Source organism: Bombus terrestris, chromosome 6 (genome assembly GCF_910591885.1).
Source record: "Bombus terrestris chromosome 6, iyBomTerr1.2, whole genome shotgun sequence".
In the NCBI taxonomy this organism is placed as follows: domain Eukaryota; kingdom Metazoa; phylum Arthropoda; class Insecta; order Hymenoptera; family Apidae; genus Bombus; species Bombus terrestris.
In genome coordinates this window covers 10,973,051-10,991,243 of record NC_063274.1, presented here as the reverse complement: position 1 = coordinate 10,991,243, position 18,193 = coordinate 10,973,051, and the positions used below count along the sequence as shown (strand labels likewise).

Sequence of the window (18,193 nt, the reverse complement as noted above, 5' to 3'; positions counted from 1 at the left end):
CAGCTGCCCGTGGCGAATCCGCTTTTAGCCCCGCGTTGGGGTTGCAGGAATCCCCTGGATCTAGCGCAGTCCATCATCCTCGTCGACGACTTGTCAACTCCATTAAGTTATGAGCAGGCATGTGCGAATATTTCGACAGTTTTCATCTTCTCCATCCTCGAACTCGGAATTCGATTCGCTTTTCGTACGCCAACGAATTGATGTCTTGAGTGCCTGAAATGAGGTTAGAAAAACGTATAGAATTATTATCTGCTGAAACCAGGTAAGAAAGATAAACATATAGAGTTGTTATTATTAGTTAGTGTATTGGCATACTATTGTTGGAGTTTTTGATATGTATTTGTTATAACTTGAAAAATACGTGTATTAACAATAGTTTGTCTATATTTAACTAGAAAATAGAAAATTTGTGAGAAGACGAGAGCGTGATCAGATTAAAAGTAACTTCTGTTATAACTATCACACCAGGATCGTTTTGTGCAATAATTTACCAACTAATAATATTAGCAAACTGACAAGTTATAGGTTATAAATTATAGACTTCTTCTTTGAAGTTTCATAAGTTTTTCTATATAAGTTATTACTAGATTCGTTAATCTTACGCAAGAATATTTATGAAATGATAAATACTTTGCAAGTTATAACTGGTAAAATTTCATTAAAGTCATTAGTTCGATCGTGCAAAAGGAACCAGTATCCAAGTATCTAAAAATCAAGCACCAAATCTATCATATCCAATGTAACTGGAGAATTCAAAATTCGGTACCAAAGGCCAAGGAACTGGCCAAAAGATTTCAATTTTCCAATCTGCGGACAAACAACTGAACAGAGAACAAATAAGGGAGGACAAAAAACAAAGACATATCAAAAAAAGGGGGGGAAAGAGCGAAAGGGGGAGTCTTCCCCCGTTCTATAACGTGGAGTGCACGGTAAAGGAAGGGAGTAAATATCATTACGTGGCTGCGGCGCGATTCGATTAAAACGCTATTCACGTGTATCTAGCCGAGGTCCGCATAAACCTCGAATATAAACTGGCCGATAGTAAAGCGGCGTAACGTAATTCTGGCCGGGCTGAAAAGCGGCGGGGTGTTCGTACAAAAGGAGAAGGGCTGCTGCTGCTGCGGTGGTGGGCCAGAACGTGACGCAGCGTGACTCGTTTACTCGCTACGCTGGCACAATGCGTTCGTCAGTGGCGTAACATACCATGTACATATATACAGGGTGTTTCAGAACTACTAGTCCATTATGTGAGGGTTGATAAGAGCAGTTGTAAATAACATTTTTTGCCTGATAAACGTATATACATATATATATATGCCTATATATATGCCATATATATATATGCCTATATACAACGTGCCTTTAAGTTTTAATAACGAAGCTTCAAGAGCGCAGGTTTTGAGCACTTGCCAATGAGCAATCCACTATATAACTTTATGGATCGTTTTCATGATATTTCAGTGAAATTTGAAATAGGAAATTATGTATGTATTGTTTCATATATAAAGTATGCTGTCCGCTTTTTTGTTCCTTAAATACCGGCAAAATTTACAGTTTTGCAATATTTGATACCAAATATTCGTGAATTGACAATTTTAACACTGTTGGAAACCTTTTAACTACTTACTATTCTACTTTCTATTCTCTCATCACATTTGAAAAAGTACTGTAACAAAATGCAAGAACAGAATATTCTTATTCTTCATATATCATCAAACAATAATCCGTTTCTTACTTCACGCTTAACAACTGCTCATTCCAAACAGGTCATGCTCGTTAGCAAACGCATCAACTCGTATCCATAACGCGCGTATAGCTGTGTTCCTAAGAAAGTAAAGCAATATCAATTGCATATTCCTTAGACAAAAATATTCCTATATTTTCAATCCTTACCATCACCAATCCAATTGACCTATAATTCTGAGACACCGCATATATATACGAAGACACGTGCACACAGGGATCGGGCATTGAGGCAACTATCCAGCGAACAGTAGCTGGTGCAAGCATGCATTCGTAGTCGGTCCCGTATTCATCTTGCGCGTTGCACTCGGCCGAATCCTCGTCTGGCGAGCGCGGTAACCGCGCGTGTATTCAGTTTTCTACCAGGCATTAACGCGCCGGGCCTCCGTGCTCCCATGAAACTGATTGATTACGCGCGCTCTCCGCTCCATCGCCGCGCCGATACCGCGCTGAAAGAGGAGCCGATGGATGCCTTTTCAAGCGCGCGCGATCTTGCCCACTTTTACCAACCTCCTCCTCTCACCATTCAGATTCCCTTTCTCTTTCCTACTCTTGTCTTTGATGTTTAATACACTGCCGCCAAGCTGCCCTCTTTCGACATTACGCATCTACTTACTACTTTGTTGCGATTCTCTCGCGGAACGTTTCTCGTTTCATGCTATTTGTTGCACTAGATATTGCGAGGTTACCGTCAGATGTTTATAGGTTAGGAATTTATGAGAGTTCCGCTGGAAAAGTTGGAATCAAACTTTTAATCAAAATGTTAGAAACGTGGCTTAATATTAGTCTTTCCTCTCGTGATTTCTTACCATAACGTTCTATATTCTTTTGGAAGGATAGCTAGCTTTTGGAAAAACAGCAGCTTCTTGCACAATGATACAGAATAGTCGTGTAATTCGTTTCTTCGTTTGTTTTATTGCAGAGCTTGTTAATGTTATGCAAGTATTATACCTGTGCAAGAGGACTGAATTAATCATGGTAATCAAAATTTAATCAATATGTTCGATTTAGAAATAACATTACTTTAAAAAATATCATATAAAATTCCATGATATCTAAGTTGACCTATAATCGAATAAACAGGATCGAATAAACAGACATGGACACTTTTTCGATTCTTAAAAACTTCCCACTGTCGTGCCAAAATATATTTTCGTGCAGAGTGCAGGAAATGCTCGAAACGGGTCGTTGATTTTCTGCGATCGTGGTATGGGCGGTAAATAAATAAGACGCGAATACTGTCAACTCCCGTGGTACATATTTCATAAGGGCAGGGACGAGCAAGTCCTGAATTTCTGATTATATTAACGTAACCAGAATCAATTCTTTGCGATGCCCGTTACCCCTCGGTCGACTGTATTATACGATTACAATTAGTAGCACCCCCTGCGTATTCCCTGATTACATCAGAAACGAACCTCCAGAGGCTGCACAATTGGGTAGTTATCGATATTGGGGCACAGGATGTTTTGTTCGCAGGGAGTTAAACGTTATGACTTTTTCCTCGTTACGCCAACTTGCGTGTATCCAGGATATTTTAGCGACGTTCTGGCAAAGGAGGAATCAAAGCTGAAAATTTGATAACGTGCATATGTATATATAGTTGACCCTTTATTACTTGGAAACCTCTATAAGGCAACAATTTTGTTAAAATTCATAATTCATAATTCATATCGCTAAAATTAAATAAAAGTTACTTTAACTCGAATTATTTGCCATAGGTCCAGATACATTATTTTACATCCGTACCTCGAATTTGGAATAGCCAGATCTCTACACGCTGCTGCCCCCACGACTAGAAGTGCACCTATAGCTATGTGTCACAGCACGTGAGAAACCAATTATTTGATATTGTCCCCTTTCTTCCAACCGCTGGGATTGTCTTAAATAAAATAAGACGTTGCAAGCCGTATTCCTACCTCGTCGACGTTCGACTATGTATACATTCATGGGAGGTAATTGTTTTTCATTAGTCGAATGAATAATTGTCATTATCTAGATATACTTAAGATAAATACATTAAAATAAATTTATATAATATAATACATAAAATAAATTTATTGCAAAGTAAATAATTTGAACCCAGAGAGTCACCTTATAAACGCCAGACAGCTAATAAAACTGCACTAACCGCAGGCCCTTCTTGCGCTGACAATTTGCTAAAAAATGCCATCACGCTCAGCTGCGCAGGTAAGTAAACAACTAACCAGAAAAATCCCCAAATACCAATAGAAAAGAATAGCCGGAGAAATAGCAAACTGGAGTAGAGGATATAATTTATGGACAATCTCAGGATCGACTGGATGTTATTTCTCTGCGGAAACAGCGACGACATCTTCATTCAAGGAGCCACTAGCCTCGAGAGAGCTATGGTGCCGATTCATCGTGTGCACAATTCGTCTCGTTCCTATTCACTCGTACGAAAAACGGAGTCAATGGGCCGTCGTCCTTGTGTTCGTTCCGACTGCAGGCTTATTATTATGACCCGAATTATTTCGGGAATAGCAGCCAGTAGCTACAGGTGTACCCGTTCATGGATACGTCGTTCGGGACACATTCAGCGACGTACGGTCATTGAGAAGAAAAGTTTTTGCCGATGACGAATCGTAGGAAGCGACCGATCCTCCGGGGAGGAAGCGTAAAAAGGATCTGCCGGCATTGAACGATCCGTTCGTCCAGAACGGACCGGCTCCCGTCGATGGAAAGCATCCTGGTTCTCCTTTTACATCGAATAATCGAGCAACGGTGTAATTGTGAAGTTGGAAGCACGCTGTTCACCGACAATGCGCACATTTGTCAGGAGAACAGTATCGATGAGCACTTCATTTCTCGAGATCGTGGAAAGTCCTCGAAAGCACACGCCCAGGTTATTCCAGCTGTGATTTGGAAAGTCCTGTATGGTGTTTTGGATTTATTTGAGTTTTGTATAATTCATATGTTGGTATCTTTGTTGTGTATTGCTGGAATTCAGAAATGTTTCTTTGTTAGAAATTGCCTATTAAGTTACTAGTGAATGATAGTTATTGGATGAATCTGAGGATGTAAGTTATGGTTCATGTTGTAAAAATATGTACGTTAGTAACAATCAATCGTTTGCTTCTTTTCGACAGTAAACTTAGAAATATCTCGAAAAATCTTAAAATTGAATATCAACCATGAATGGACAATGAAATTGAAATATGTAGCTACAAGAAGTCCGACATCTCGGATAGTTCTATTCATGAAAATGGCCACGTAGATATTTGTCCATTTTCCAACTGCTTCTTTGTGGTTCCTAGCTTTCAATGACAACTTCCTCTACTGCGCCTTAATTTGTGTTACCAGTGATCCTGGCATCGTCATCAACCCTTGTAGACCTGCACGTTCACCGTGTGGTCATCCGTTATGGTTACCGGGCAAGTCACTGAAATCTTTGTCCGGAACGATCCGAACGCCGATGCAACGAACGTTAATGAGTATTGATGTCCTCGCAATTGATCGGCCGCCGCGATACCGCTTAGCGGAACTGGCATCACGCGGAAATCTTCCACGTTGCCGCATAATAGAGTCTATATCGATGATTAAACCATTGATATAGTTATCGATACGAGACACTTGGGATTATTTTTAAAAAAGATGCGTTTTGAAAATGTTAAAAAGTCTCGTTGAAGGCTCGTTGAACGTATTTAAATTTCTTTTGGAACATGTTAAAGGGTAATAACAGTTTTTCTGAGATTAGTTCTTTAAGCTGTGTAATTTGTGAAATGTTTGTCATGGACATAAATGTTAATCGAACATCTCAAGCTTACAGGTCAAATCAAAAGCTGTAATACATGACTACATATATGCAAGATCGTAATCTGGGGATAATTCAGGGATCGATTCTGTAGTCTGAAAATCGAGTTTTTATTATGAAGTAAGTAATAAAATACAAAAATAAACAACAATTAATATGCGTCTATAACAATAAATAACAATAATTATATAAACGGGAAATAATAAGTCTTTAGTACAATGTTTACCTGAAAATCGAGAATCGATTTTCAACGTCCTGAGCTACCGATCTTTCTTCTTCAGTCTTTAAAATCTTAAATAACTATTCTGTAACCTTGTCTGTCTCTAATGTAACTCTCTGTCCGTCCGTTCGGGAAAAACGTGCTTCTTAAAATGGTCGCCCGTAAAACAAAAGAAGATCGGTCTGTCCGTGAAACACAGCCTATCGTGCTACCCGTAAAACAAAAAGAATCCCTATCCTACATGAACTTTAGGGAGTTTACATATATATATAAATGTTTGCGAGCATCTATTTGCAAACAGTGTTCATGAACTATCCGTCGACAAGACGCGTCTTTAAAAAGAGTATATACGAGTGAACCATCAAGGTGATGCGAATTCGTGCAAACTGCGAAGACTAAAGGGTACCTGCACGCGATTCTACCCTCTTGATCGCGATCTTTCGGCAATCCCTCGCTAGTCGTTGGTTGTAGCGTGGATCAGCGCGCAGAGGTAGCGCACAAGATGACGTGCGGCAAACATCAAAGCGTTCGACATCTTTTTAAGGCCGCCACCGCCTTAGAACTCGTTGAACTGGCTCCTCCTTTCTCTTTTCCCTTCGTGATTCCTCTGTATTCGTCTATCTTCATCGCGTATCGTTTCTCTGCCATTCTCCTCATCGAACTGACTCGTGAAGGATCTCGACGATGCTGCCGTGTGCGTATATGTTTTTTTCTTTCTGTCTTTCCTTCTGCGTTTCGTTCTTTTTCTTGGTCTTGTTAGGTGTTCAGTGTTCTTTCTCCCAGTTGATGAACTTGGCCTGGATAAGGATATACGCAGCTATGTATTTCGTATGCATAACCGCGCAGACGTTCGACTGATTGTGAGTAATGAGGGGAAGGGAGTATACGAAAGCGAATGGCGATCGTCTTTTACCTTGATTTCTACCGTTTCTTTGCCGCGGTTTCCACTTTCGTCGATACGAATCTTGTTTTAAACGATTTTATTCTCTTGCCTCATAGCATCGAGCAACAGTTATGGTATGATGATTAATAGCGGAAAATTATATTTGTAGTTTATAGTTTCATTAAAACGTGATATTTTCACGTGTTTGTGTGAGACAGCTTGTATAACTCCTCTTTCCTTATATCTCTATTATCCTTCACAATATTTACGCAAGCACTCGATCAATCATTTATTTTATCACGTGTGTCAATTGCATCTAAAATTAAAATCAGTTTTATTAAATTTTTCTCAGCGGAAAACCTTCAAATCGAAGGACTGTGTAATGAATTTATTGCTTTAATTCTTTGCAAGTGTAAATAGTATTATCTACGATTACAGAATAAAATTAACTTCTAAACTGTAATGCTCCTGATTCATATACAATAATTAATATGATAGTTACTATTTCCCTAAACAAATTTCACACAAATCTATGTTTCTCAAAAAAAAAAGAACGTAACAATATAAAAATCTATCTTCATGAAAGCGTTCGTGTTATAGGAAACCTTTATGTCGTTACAAGGTCTAACCTAACGCACGCAAACAAGCAGCAGAAAAATGGTCCTGCCCGGCTTACCCGGTAAAACGGCGCTGGCAATTTCGGGAAAAATTCCGGACAACGATCCAGGTTCGGTCTCGACACCTTTTGTCAACGGAGGATCATCTTCGGTGACGTGTCTTTTAAAATCAGATAGCAAGTCCAGAGTAGCGCTGGCATCGCAGTAGGCAACTTGATATTATTTGTCACTGTTCAGTCAGGCAGGTTAGGCTCGGTAGAACCGTAGAAAAGAGATTAAGGGTATCCAAATATCCAAGTCCTGGTTAATAACGAGGCTAAACAGCAAGCAGCGAGTATCGTTCTAAAGTCTTGGTCTATTTTACAGCTGCCTCTGTACCACCGGCAGCGTTTATCGCTACTAGTCGTCCTAACCTTTACAAAAGACGCCTCGTAACCTAACACCCTTTACTTCTCAGCCACCTTCGTTTTTCACGGATTCATTACACTTAACGGAAGATTTATTATTTAAAAAGGATTTACGTTAATTCGACAGAGCAACTTGGCTCCTCAGCAAGAACAGAAGGCTTGTTCTTAGGGGAAGTAACAAACAAGCGATTATCCTTTTGGGTTTCAGCGGTAACCAAAAATTGAAAGATGCTTTCGTTGCATGAGATTTTTCAGTTTGTGGAATGAAGTACCGTTGGAAATCTTGCGTGGTGAAGTTTGAGAATTAAGTTGTTTGTTTCATGAATATTTAGTTAAGAATATTATTCTTTGATCTGTCAAAAGTAATTGACTTTACATCGTTAGTTTAAAAAATAAAAATTATGTAGATGCGAAATCTCAACAACATCTTTCATCACTCGTGTCATGACGACTCATTACCTCTTTGTCAACCGTATATCTTTCGTTTTTCTGCGCACGAATGAAACAAGTTTCAACGATATTCGTGCTTCTTACGATTTCACTTTCAATTTTATATTATTTTTTTTCCTTTAATCCTCGTGTTCGCGATAAGATTGCACCCTTCTTATTTTGCTATTCTTTATCTGGCCCGGTAAAAAAAAAAATCGTTCAAACCCGATAGAGGACGAATACGTACACGAGGGGGAATGTTAGAAATTCCTGGTCGTATAGTGTAACGCTCCGTTGACACGATGATGGATCGTCCACCTTGACCGGACAGGTAGTCGTACATTCACACTAACGCGCTGAAAGTGTATAATCGTGGCGGCACGCAGATACCTTTACAAGGGTCAACAACTCCATCAAAACGTGAAAATCATCTGATACGATGTTCGACCCGGTTGCTCGCAAACTTACCATGCGATGAACCTTAACACATTCACGAAATCCAGTTTTACATGATCGTTCTCAATAAACAATAGACGTACATATACATATGTATATATTTAATTATGAATACACATATGTGTACGTTCATAATTATATAAATATTGTGAATATAAATATTCTATACTTCATGAATGTAAATATTCTTTTATATAAGTACATCTAAATAACGTTTATTATTTCCTCTCTTCTGTTATATAAATTATTATCATAATAATAGTAGATTCCATCTTTCAAGGAATATTCTTGGAATAAATGTATACATACAATATCTATCCATACATTTAAACAAGATCTGAAGAGATATTGTTATCTTTATCATCGTAAAATTATACTAAGTTATGCCATATTACTTAACGTTTATTTTTATCGAATCTCAAAATCTTAAAATCTTCACAACCACTTTGAAGAGCCATTTGTGATCATTTTTACCAAAAGATGGTACTAATAGATCCAATTATTAGTATTCAATTATCTTAAACAATAAAGTTTAATCCCTATTCTTGATACCTGTACAGAACTTGGGAAAGTAGTTGTGAAAATACGAGGAACGTGTCGGAGTTCTATCAGTAAATGCGTATTAATTCCTTAGCCACGGTCATGTTATAGGATTCCCGCAAACTAGATTCGGGTTTGAAGAAGAATGGACGAAGGGTGAGCGATTACAATAAAGGTCTTTGCACGAGCAGCTAAGAGTTAAGTCGTGGGTAATAATTACCGATCCCTCGTTAGCACTGCCAATAGAGTGCCTCGCCCACCTGCCCACGGTTATAATAATATAAGCCGCCTCTTTTGCGGTTCGCAGCCCTCGCACGTGCCGTAGTCGGGAGTCTCCTTTATTCGTTTTCTGCCCTTCGTTTCTCACCCTTTGTGTGATCGACCGCTGCATCGGTACTTCCACTCTATATCTCTCTGTTCATCCTTCCTACAAGATTTACAGATTTCTAAAAGGGATTCTTGAACTTGTGTAAATAATTCTTAAGTTATGGTCAAACTGTTGGTGAACAGGTTAGGGTCAGTTATCTTGGGATCTTTCTTTTGGCAAGGTGTTAGTTATCTTAATTTTACGAATGAAATTTTGATGACAAAGTTATGTATACTGTGCTTTTTTCATGTTTAGTTTAGATCTGTGACTTTGATGAGTTGAATTTTATTACTATTTTACTAATCTTTGCAAAGTGTTATAACAATGTCAGAGAGTATTTTGAAACTATAGACTGTGAGGAGAGCTTCGGAGGGATAAATTTAATTATTCAGAGTTAAATAATGGGTAACGAGATTGTCACATGAAAAAATATGGACATGCCAGCAAGAAAAACAGAAAGTAGGAATTCAGGTTATGTTTTAATTCTTCGTGTTCTTGTACAAGCAACAAGATTCTTGTTCAATTAATTGCGTTATTCAGAAACGATCAATCAGCAATTAGCTATGTACTGTCCAGCCTGGGGTGAGCAGACCGTGCAATCTAAAACAGACTAGGACATGGTGCATGATACAATTATAAATTATCTCGGTGGATTATTCGTCTTGAACGAAATGTATCATTAAATCGTTAGTACTTATACACATCGGTAACAATTATCAATAAAATCTGTATTCATCCAGATGTACAATTGTTTTATTATATTTTTTTAATGTACAGATACTCCAGACAGATTTTAGGGGATTGGCCCTTAACAAGAAACTTCTACAATTATGAGATTAAAAATGATCAAAGACAAATCAATTCCAGTTAGATAGGTTTTAGTCTTTTCATCCTGTACAAAGATGGAACGACACGCAGAAAAATAGAAGATTCCTAAATGAAGAAATTATAACTATTCCGAGGGAGTGACAGTCCAAATGACAAATCATCATCTAATAAACATCTGCAGTCTACTGCATACAAACCAAATATTCTCTCGTCAATGATACTCGTACAAAAGAATCTTCTCTAATCCAAGCAACGTGCAAACGATCTAAAGCAGTATCACGAACAACCGGAGATATTGACTCTAATTATGGATCTTGAGACCTTGACCACCCCTGTTCGGTACATTTACGTCGGCCTCGAGCGTTCTCGCGGTTTATTTTTCCCTGCCAATTTGCAACGAAACGTTGGGCCCGCGAAAGACGCCTTTGGCGGAACAAGATGGAGAACACGCAAGAGGAAAACCGGTGCGTCTCGAACGAAGAGGACGAAGAGGACGAGGAGGAAGGTACAGGAAGAAAAAAGAGATCGATCTGGTCACACATGACAATGTACGACGAAGGCATGATGGATGAGGGGGCGGCTAGTTTACGTGATCGGGACATGATCGCCGGCAAACGGGGTGGTCCGTCTGTCCATGTCCGCTCAGTTTTCTCTTTCTTTCGCACGAGGCTGGCTCGTCTCCGCGTCTTTCGCCCTTCCTGCGCCTCGAACGCAACACACGCGCGTACGAACGCACCCCTGTCACTGGTCTGACCGATCTTGTTGTCATATTCGACGGACGCGACCGTATAGCTGGGAAGAGCTGCTCCCTTACTGGGTTCTGCATGCCAGCCAGTGCCTTTTATGCCGTGTTCACACCACATATTGACGAAAAACGGTCGTGTGCATGTTCGCGATGCTGGAAAATGAGATGGTCTCTTATTTCTTATCAATAAATTGTTTCTTGATAAGTTCCGTGATGTTAGATTTTTAGTTTTAACGAAAAGAGAACCCAATGATGTAGTGCTTCGATAACATTAGATTTATATACTAAAATTCTTCGTAACTCAGTTTTGTTGTAGTTCAACTAAAATGCTTTATCAAGAAATTACGTCCAAAACGCCAGACAACAACTAATTTATCACAAAATACCAACGCTACACTTGCGATTATCGTATATGGCTATTTCATCACACAATCAAAGATCGATTTTCTGCTAGAAATTCGAACCTCCCAATCTATCAGCACCGCTCTATCAAACCTGTAACATCAAAGGCCCTCTCAATGAATCAAATCGATCAATACGATCTGGAAGATCGTTCGCAGATTCCATGTTGTTTCGGGGTCTCTCGTCCTACGATTTAAAATTCAGATCGTTCCACCGACCTGGTCGGTCGCCTTACCGCGTTCCATACTGCTTCTTTCTCTCTCTTTCCTTATACTAGATTTTCATACGGGACCCGACGAAATGCCGCTGAAATTCGTACGGACGTGGTGGATAGAAGCGGATGAAACTCACGCTGTGACGCGTTACGAGCGTACGGGAGCACGCAGTGACTTTTTTGACGAAGGAACGAATCACGGGAGAAGTTTTAGAGGTCCACGCGGAGAAACCAGTAGCCCCTCGTCGAAGTATCCCGCTGACCTTTCTTTCTTTCTCTCGTCTGCTCGATTCTCTCTTTAACAGTGGTGGATCGTCGTGAAGTTCTGACACAAGGAATGCTTTGCCTGATGCCGAGAACGAACCAAGCTACCTTGTTCGTGCTACCGGCCCAAAACGCGAACCTCCAAACGTCTTCCTCTTGTCGTACCTCTTTGATTCTATGCTGCGCCGCGTCTTGTTTCGATGTTACGTTTCTGGCAGCGACGTTGATTCTTTAGACTTTAGATATATCAGAGCGAGCCGCGCGAAACCATCGTACGCTGTCTAGTTTGAAGAATTCTTAATTAAATCTCGATTGGACGTTCTTTTGGCAGCGCTTAAAACGAAGGGAACCACGCTCGCTGTGATGTGGATCATTGGGTCTGGGATGAGTGCACGAGGTGATGGGGCTATTAGTAGCTTTTTCTCTGTCTTGAGCGCTCTTATACGGTATGGAAAGATCGCGATAAGGTATAGCGAGGAACTTTAAGGATGTCTTCCAGTTGGTTAGAGTACACACTTATGTACAGTAGAATCTCGACTAACCGACGTGATGTGGACCGGATCTACTTTGGATAATCGAAAATTCGGATAATAAAAAGTTCTATTAACGTAACATAAATCGTATAATAAGATCATAGAAAACATATTGCTAATTTAATATTGTACTCTTATTTAGGTATAATTCAGTGTTTAATCGTTTGAAGGATTGATTCGCTGCTTTCACGATGTGCATAACTATTAACACTTTCGTACTATACGAGTTAAAATTGAAATTTGAAAAAGATGAAGTTATGGTAAGGTTCAAAGCACCTCGGATAATACGAAACTTCGGTTAAACGGAACTCGGGTAACCGAGACTTTATCGTATTTATGGCGAGAGTTTGTTCCATTTGAACTATTTAAACAATTTTTAATCTAAAGATTTGAATATTTGAAATAGTATGAAGTAGTTATCATTTTAGAAATGTCTAACTGAGGGATGATTCGATCAACAGTATAACTAAAATCGTAAGGAAATATAAAGGAATGCAATCAACCATAAGCATGTTAAACGTATGCAATGCATTTCTTCATCTACCTCAAAATTTAGCAAACTCCAAATTCAACTTACGAGAATGGAATACCTGGCAATATCATTATCGGGTTTTCATTCGTGAAATATTACGACGTTACAATCGTGGTCGTGCGATAACGCAGAGGGGCAATCAAGAAAATTACGGTTAAGGATGTTAAACCACGAGGGCATAAGGAACGAAGGGGATGGTCGTGGTTTTAGGATAGAGTCGAGTTCGGATCGACGTTTTCCCTCCTATCGAGACAAATGCACGAGCCTGATATCCGCGTAGAAGCGTCTATCGATCCTGGCCGTCGAAGGTCATTCGTTTTCATCCTAAATCCAGCGAGATTGAGGGACGCGACTCGATAAATGCCGGCGCAGAAATTGATTTAGAAGATTTTCACGGATCGTTTGCCAGCGCGGAACCCGTGGACAGAGAAACGGAGAACGCGTGTCGTTGTGCGACTCCACGTCGATGTGTAACGTGCTCGATCACACACAGATGACCAATCAGGGAGCCAACTGTTTCCCAAGAGTTGGGAAACCGAGAATGGTCCGCTGTTGTTATCGTGTTCCCTATACGTGCCCCCTCAATGATCCTTCTCCAACAGATTCCTTCTGTTCTCGAGCTGCGTTTTATAGCGCCTCGTACATTCTCGCGTCTTAACCATGCCAAAACCTCTCGATCATTTTCAACCGTGCTTTTCTTATATTTTCTTTGCTAAAGTTCAAGCAACATGCTACATCCTTTTGACTATTGTCAATCGTGTTTCTTCTATATCTTCTTCCTCTGTCTTTTGTCAAACACTTTCGTAAGATCGAGAAAATACGAAAGAATCATCGTCGACTTTTCCTTTCAATTTTATTATCAAGTTTTTGTTTAAACGTTAAGGATTTACTGTTATTTATTGAAACGAGAAGGAAATTTGAGAAACGTGGCAGAGTTAAGCATTACGGTTTAAGTATTAGCTTGATACTAGTTATATAGTCGATAATAAAAAGAATCTTTAATTCTTTTATTTAACAATACAATCAAAACTGTGTAAAAAGCCGTCATTGCTATTTATTTCGCTATGTCAACAACGTTGAAGGATGTAAAGAGTACGTGAAACTCTTTTACATACACGCAATATGCGCATAAAAGCGTGTACACACGTAGATGCGTATATATAGGGGTTGACATATCGCGTAAGTTAAGATAATTGGTCGTACGACAATCGGGACAAATATTATTTCGCGTAAGGGCGTACAGGGATTATATTTGTATGATAATACCACATGCATGGGTGGTTCCCTATAATGGCAAAAAGGGGACACGATATTTGGGGGACTGTCCTCTCGATTCGTTTCGCTATTATTCGTTGTAATCGTCGCTTCATAAATATTCGCGAATTGACTTCTCTCTTGCCGATCGTTTACATAACACAAGCACTGTAAAAGTGATATGAGAAGGATACGTGAAAGATACGTAAAAGCATCTTTAACAAGAAGATAATTTTTAAGAAGACACACAGAGATTACACACAGAGATTCACAAAACTATTTCCACGCTTACCATTCAAAAATCTATGTACCATTGAAAATTGTTAAAGATTTTATCAGCCCTGCAACAAGGCACAATTATCGTCATTGTACCGATGAAATTTGAAACAAGAACGAAACATTTACTCCGCCCCCGAAACGTAACCGCTCTCTCCGAGCGTCTTCTTCAATTAATTCGATCGCATTGTCTTTTTAGCATATAGGACGAGGCAAAGGATGGATCCAAAGGCAGCGCGAGCCTTCAAACAATAGAACGCGAGACAGCTTCATATCCATGGGACGTGGCCATCGGTCTGGAAAAAATCCGGAGCGACACGTTCGAACGATTCGAAAATTCGGTAGCTTTACGTTCCCCTGAAGATGATACCGTTGTTGCGTCCCTAGGGTGCCTTTGTAACCAGCGGCCACCGCCACCCCCGCGCGAAAGCCTCTGCTTAAGGGTCGGATAAGAGGAAGAAACAAATCCGCCACCTTTGGATATGAGAAGACGAGCGATGGCCGCCGCGATAACCGATCGGTAAGCCGTCTAGGAATGTGGCCTCCTCTGCAGCTCCCTTTCTATTTTATTCCTGCCTCTCTTCCCTTCTCGGTTCCAAGAGTGCCTGACACGACATCCGAGAAGCCTTCATCAGGACCCTGATATCGAATGTGTCCGCTGTTACCCCGTCAACCGTCCACGAAGGATCGAATACGCCTTTGACTCTCTCGATCGTGGTCAACGCCGAGATCCCTCGACTTTTCAGAATTTCTAAAGGCGACGTGCGTGTGCTTTTTTGTTTTCTTCTTTTCGTGTAGACTACCCCGGTAGATAGGATGACGGCGAAGCTGGTGAAATGGTAAAGAAAAGAGCTGGGAAGAAGTGTGGATGGTCTTGGTTTTTTTTTTTTTTTGTTGAGATAAGAAGGTAAGGCAACGTAAAAAGTGATGGTATTAAGTATTAAGTCTAAAGAGATGATGTAAGGTAGCTTTAAGGTATAATTCTCTATGCATTTGGAAACATTAAAAGTACATATGTAGAAAATATATAGAAAATTATTTGTGAATGGCGCGTCATAGAGAAAATGGCAACAATTTTGAAAGAATATAATATGATATTCTTTTGCAGATAAATAACCAGCCCACGCCGATGGACTACGCACCTATGTATCCAAAGGAATCTTCTATATATTCCAAACTTACCTTTCCTTAATGTATGTGTGAGCATACACCTCTAGTTGCACGAATTTGCTCAATATCACCTCATTCTTTTTTTCTCGAGAAAGCTCACAAAGTTCAGAATAGTCAAACTTCGGCGAAGCGATCAGAAAAATTCCCGTCACGATGCACACGGCGGCGTCCACGTGGAAACGTACGAAGAAAGGATCTTAACCTCTAGCCGGCTCTTCTTGCTCTCACGATTTTAATCCGTGGAAATTGTGTCGGCAAACACGACGATTGTTCGCTAGGAGAGAAAGAGAAGAAGAAGCGCGCGCAGCTTGATCTGTCACGGGCATTGAGGATCGCGGTCGGATGATCACGCGTAAGCACGTTATTCGCAGCGGCTTTTCAGCCGTGGTATCGTTGCCTCTTATAGGGGTTGGACATCGCAGCGCGCCGCTCCACACGGAGGGGATGGGGCAAGTAAGTCCCACCACCGTCGCTACGCGGATTATCTCTGGGCGGCGCGGACCGACACCGGCTTTTTTTCCTACCTGGACAGCTAGGTCGTCCAGGATCCCGCGTTACCTGGTTTGATTCCCCACTGGTCGCGACAATGGCTGATATTTGTGGGTAATAGGGTGTTTCCTAAGTTTTCTTAGCCTCGCTCACTGTGTGTTTCGTCAGATACGTATACTGATGAGAGGATGTGGAATAAATTTTGAACACATAGAGTACACAGGGTGTAGAATAATTCTTGCGTCTTCATTTGGTTTTTGCTGTTTTCTAAAAATGTGATTTACAGAAGAAAAATTTTAAGAAATCGCGCTTTTATTGGTCAATGTGAGAATTACGCATTTGCGTTGCCTTTGTAACATCGAATACGATAAATTACTCCTAAATGACGGATAATACGAATTTAAAGATGTCAGAATAGTAATCCAATCGAAGAGACGCTCTTTTTATATCGATGTATAAGCTGTTCAACAGAAAACTCATCAAACTTTTTACCGTTAACCATGTAATCAATTACATGGCAATAGAATGGTAATATTGGTAATAATGTTAATAGAAAACCTATGTAATCAAGCTCAGATTGCATTTCGATCTACTAGTATTCCTGCTTACATCCTAAACAAACTCCTACTTTTTCTATGAATACATCCGCAACTTATGCAGCCCAATCGGTATCCGGCGCCAAACATCAAACGCACGAAATAACACAGCGCCGTCTAAATCGTCTCGAAAAAGGAAGAAAGGAAGAAAGTAAAAAGAATCGCGGCAGATATCCGCGAGCAGCATCCTCCTGGGTCCTCGACGCTGTTACGGATCGCAGCTGTGTGCATCGGATCCAGGCTACCTAATTTTCGAGAGGGCGTACAGCGCGCAAAGGGGAGAAGAGGGGGTCAGAAACCACCTGGAATCCCCAGGATCAGGGGAGTGAGAGCATTCGAATGCGTCGAGCCGTACAACGAGCCGCCACAGAATAAGGGATGCTCTTGCAATCCTGTCCTTGTCTCTCTGGCCTTCAAACGCTGGCGCACGCTTCTGAACCATGTTTTCAGCCTATGGTATCCATCCTATGGCACTTTTTACAGGGCACCGATATACTTATACATATAACTGAACGGCGTACCCTCGTTGCAACTACCCTTAGTTCGAAGGGTACCGGCGAGACTTAAACACCAGTATACTTACCGCATGTTGCCATAATGAGTGGAAAGGGACTTGGAGGGGATTTTGGGGCAAGAGATGTAGAGGGCAGAAAGCCCAGCCCGTTCCTCCTTTTCATCGAACGCCGCAAAAGGCGGCCGATGATGCCTCGAAAGAAAGATTAAAGCGCCCGCGATCCGAACGCCACGGTTTGTTTATCGGTCGCTTTTTCTTTTCCTTTTTTCTTTTTTTTTCATCTTTTTTTTTCTTTGAAGGCGGTTCTCTTCTACTCGCGGCTTCTCTTCCTCGTTCCGCGCTTCCTCAAACGCACGGCGCACGCTTCGCGTTGCAAACGGACCGCCAGACTTTGGTTAATATGTATGTTATGTGGCTTTGATCCGAACTTTGGTTTCCTCTTTTTCCTTGCCCGATTCTTTTCTTTTTGCCGCTTGCTTCTTTTCTATCCTACAAAGTACATATATGTACATGTGCACACGCAGTATATATTGAAGAGTGAAGCCGTTATTTTATTAGTTTTAAAAGGTTGTATTGACGAATAAGATGATTTGGTTGACGTTGGTGAGTACTATGTACTGAGGATTTGATTAGATTGATTTAGTGGATGCCTATTTTGTCCGATATTTGTCTAATGTTAACATTTGTATATATTACTCATCAATATATTTCAATAACGTTTCCTTGAATGTTGAAATTAATTGCAAACCTCAAACATGTTTAAATACATAGATCTCGAAAATCACTAAAGCTTCAAAGTTTTGGAAATACAGCGATACACAACATATAATATAAAAACAAAGTGCGACATACAAAAGTGAAGAAAAAAAAGCAAATATTCAAGAAAGCCTAATGCCAAGGGATAACCCTTCCATGTTGACTCCTCGGGTTCCATTACGC

General features: G+C 40.3%; 2 long non-coding RNA genes across 3 annotated transcripts; one reads left to right on the top strand and one right to left on the bottom strand.

The window, feature by feature from the left end:
- The first annotated feature begins 2,963 nt into the window (after nucleotides 1-2,963).
- On the top strand, nucleotides 2,964-4,832 carry LOC125385217. Of its 2 annotated transcripts, XR_007224253.1 has the most exons (3): nucleotides 2,964-3,698; nucleotides 3,880-3,933; nucleotides 4,037-4,832. It is a non-coding gene; the product is annotated as an uncharacterized LOC125385217 (long non-coding RNA). The 2 variants fall into 2 exon arrangements; XR_007224252.1 differs by having other exon boundaries at nucleotides 2,964-3,933.
- A 1,085-nt stretch (nucleotides 4,833-5,917) lies between these two features.
- Nucleotides 5,918-17,295, bottom strand: LOC125385278. The gene is made up of 4 exons (XR_007224353.1): nucleotides 15,668-17,295; nucleotides 7,298-9,497; nucleotides 6,652-6,937; nucleotides 5,918-6,535 (listed from the first exon to the last, which is right to left on the bottom strand). It is a non-coding gene; the product is annotated as an uncharacterized LOC125385278 (long non-coding RNA).
- Between the last annotated feature and the right edge of the window lie 898 nt (nucleotides 17,296-18,193).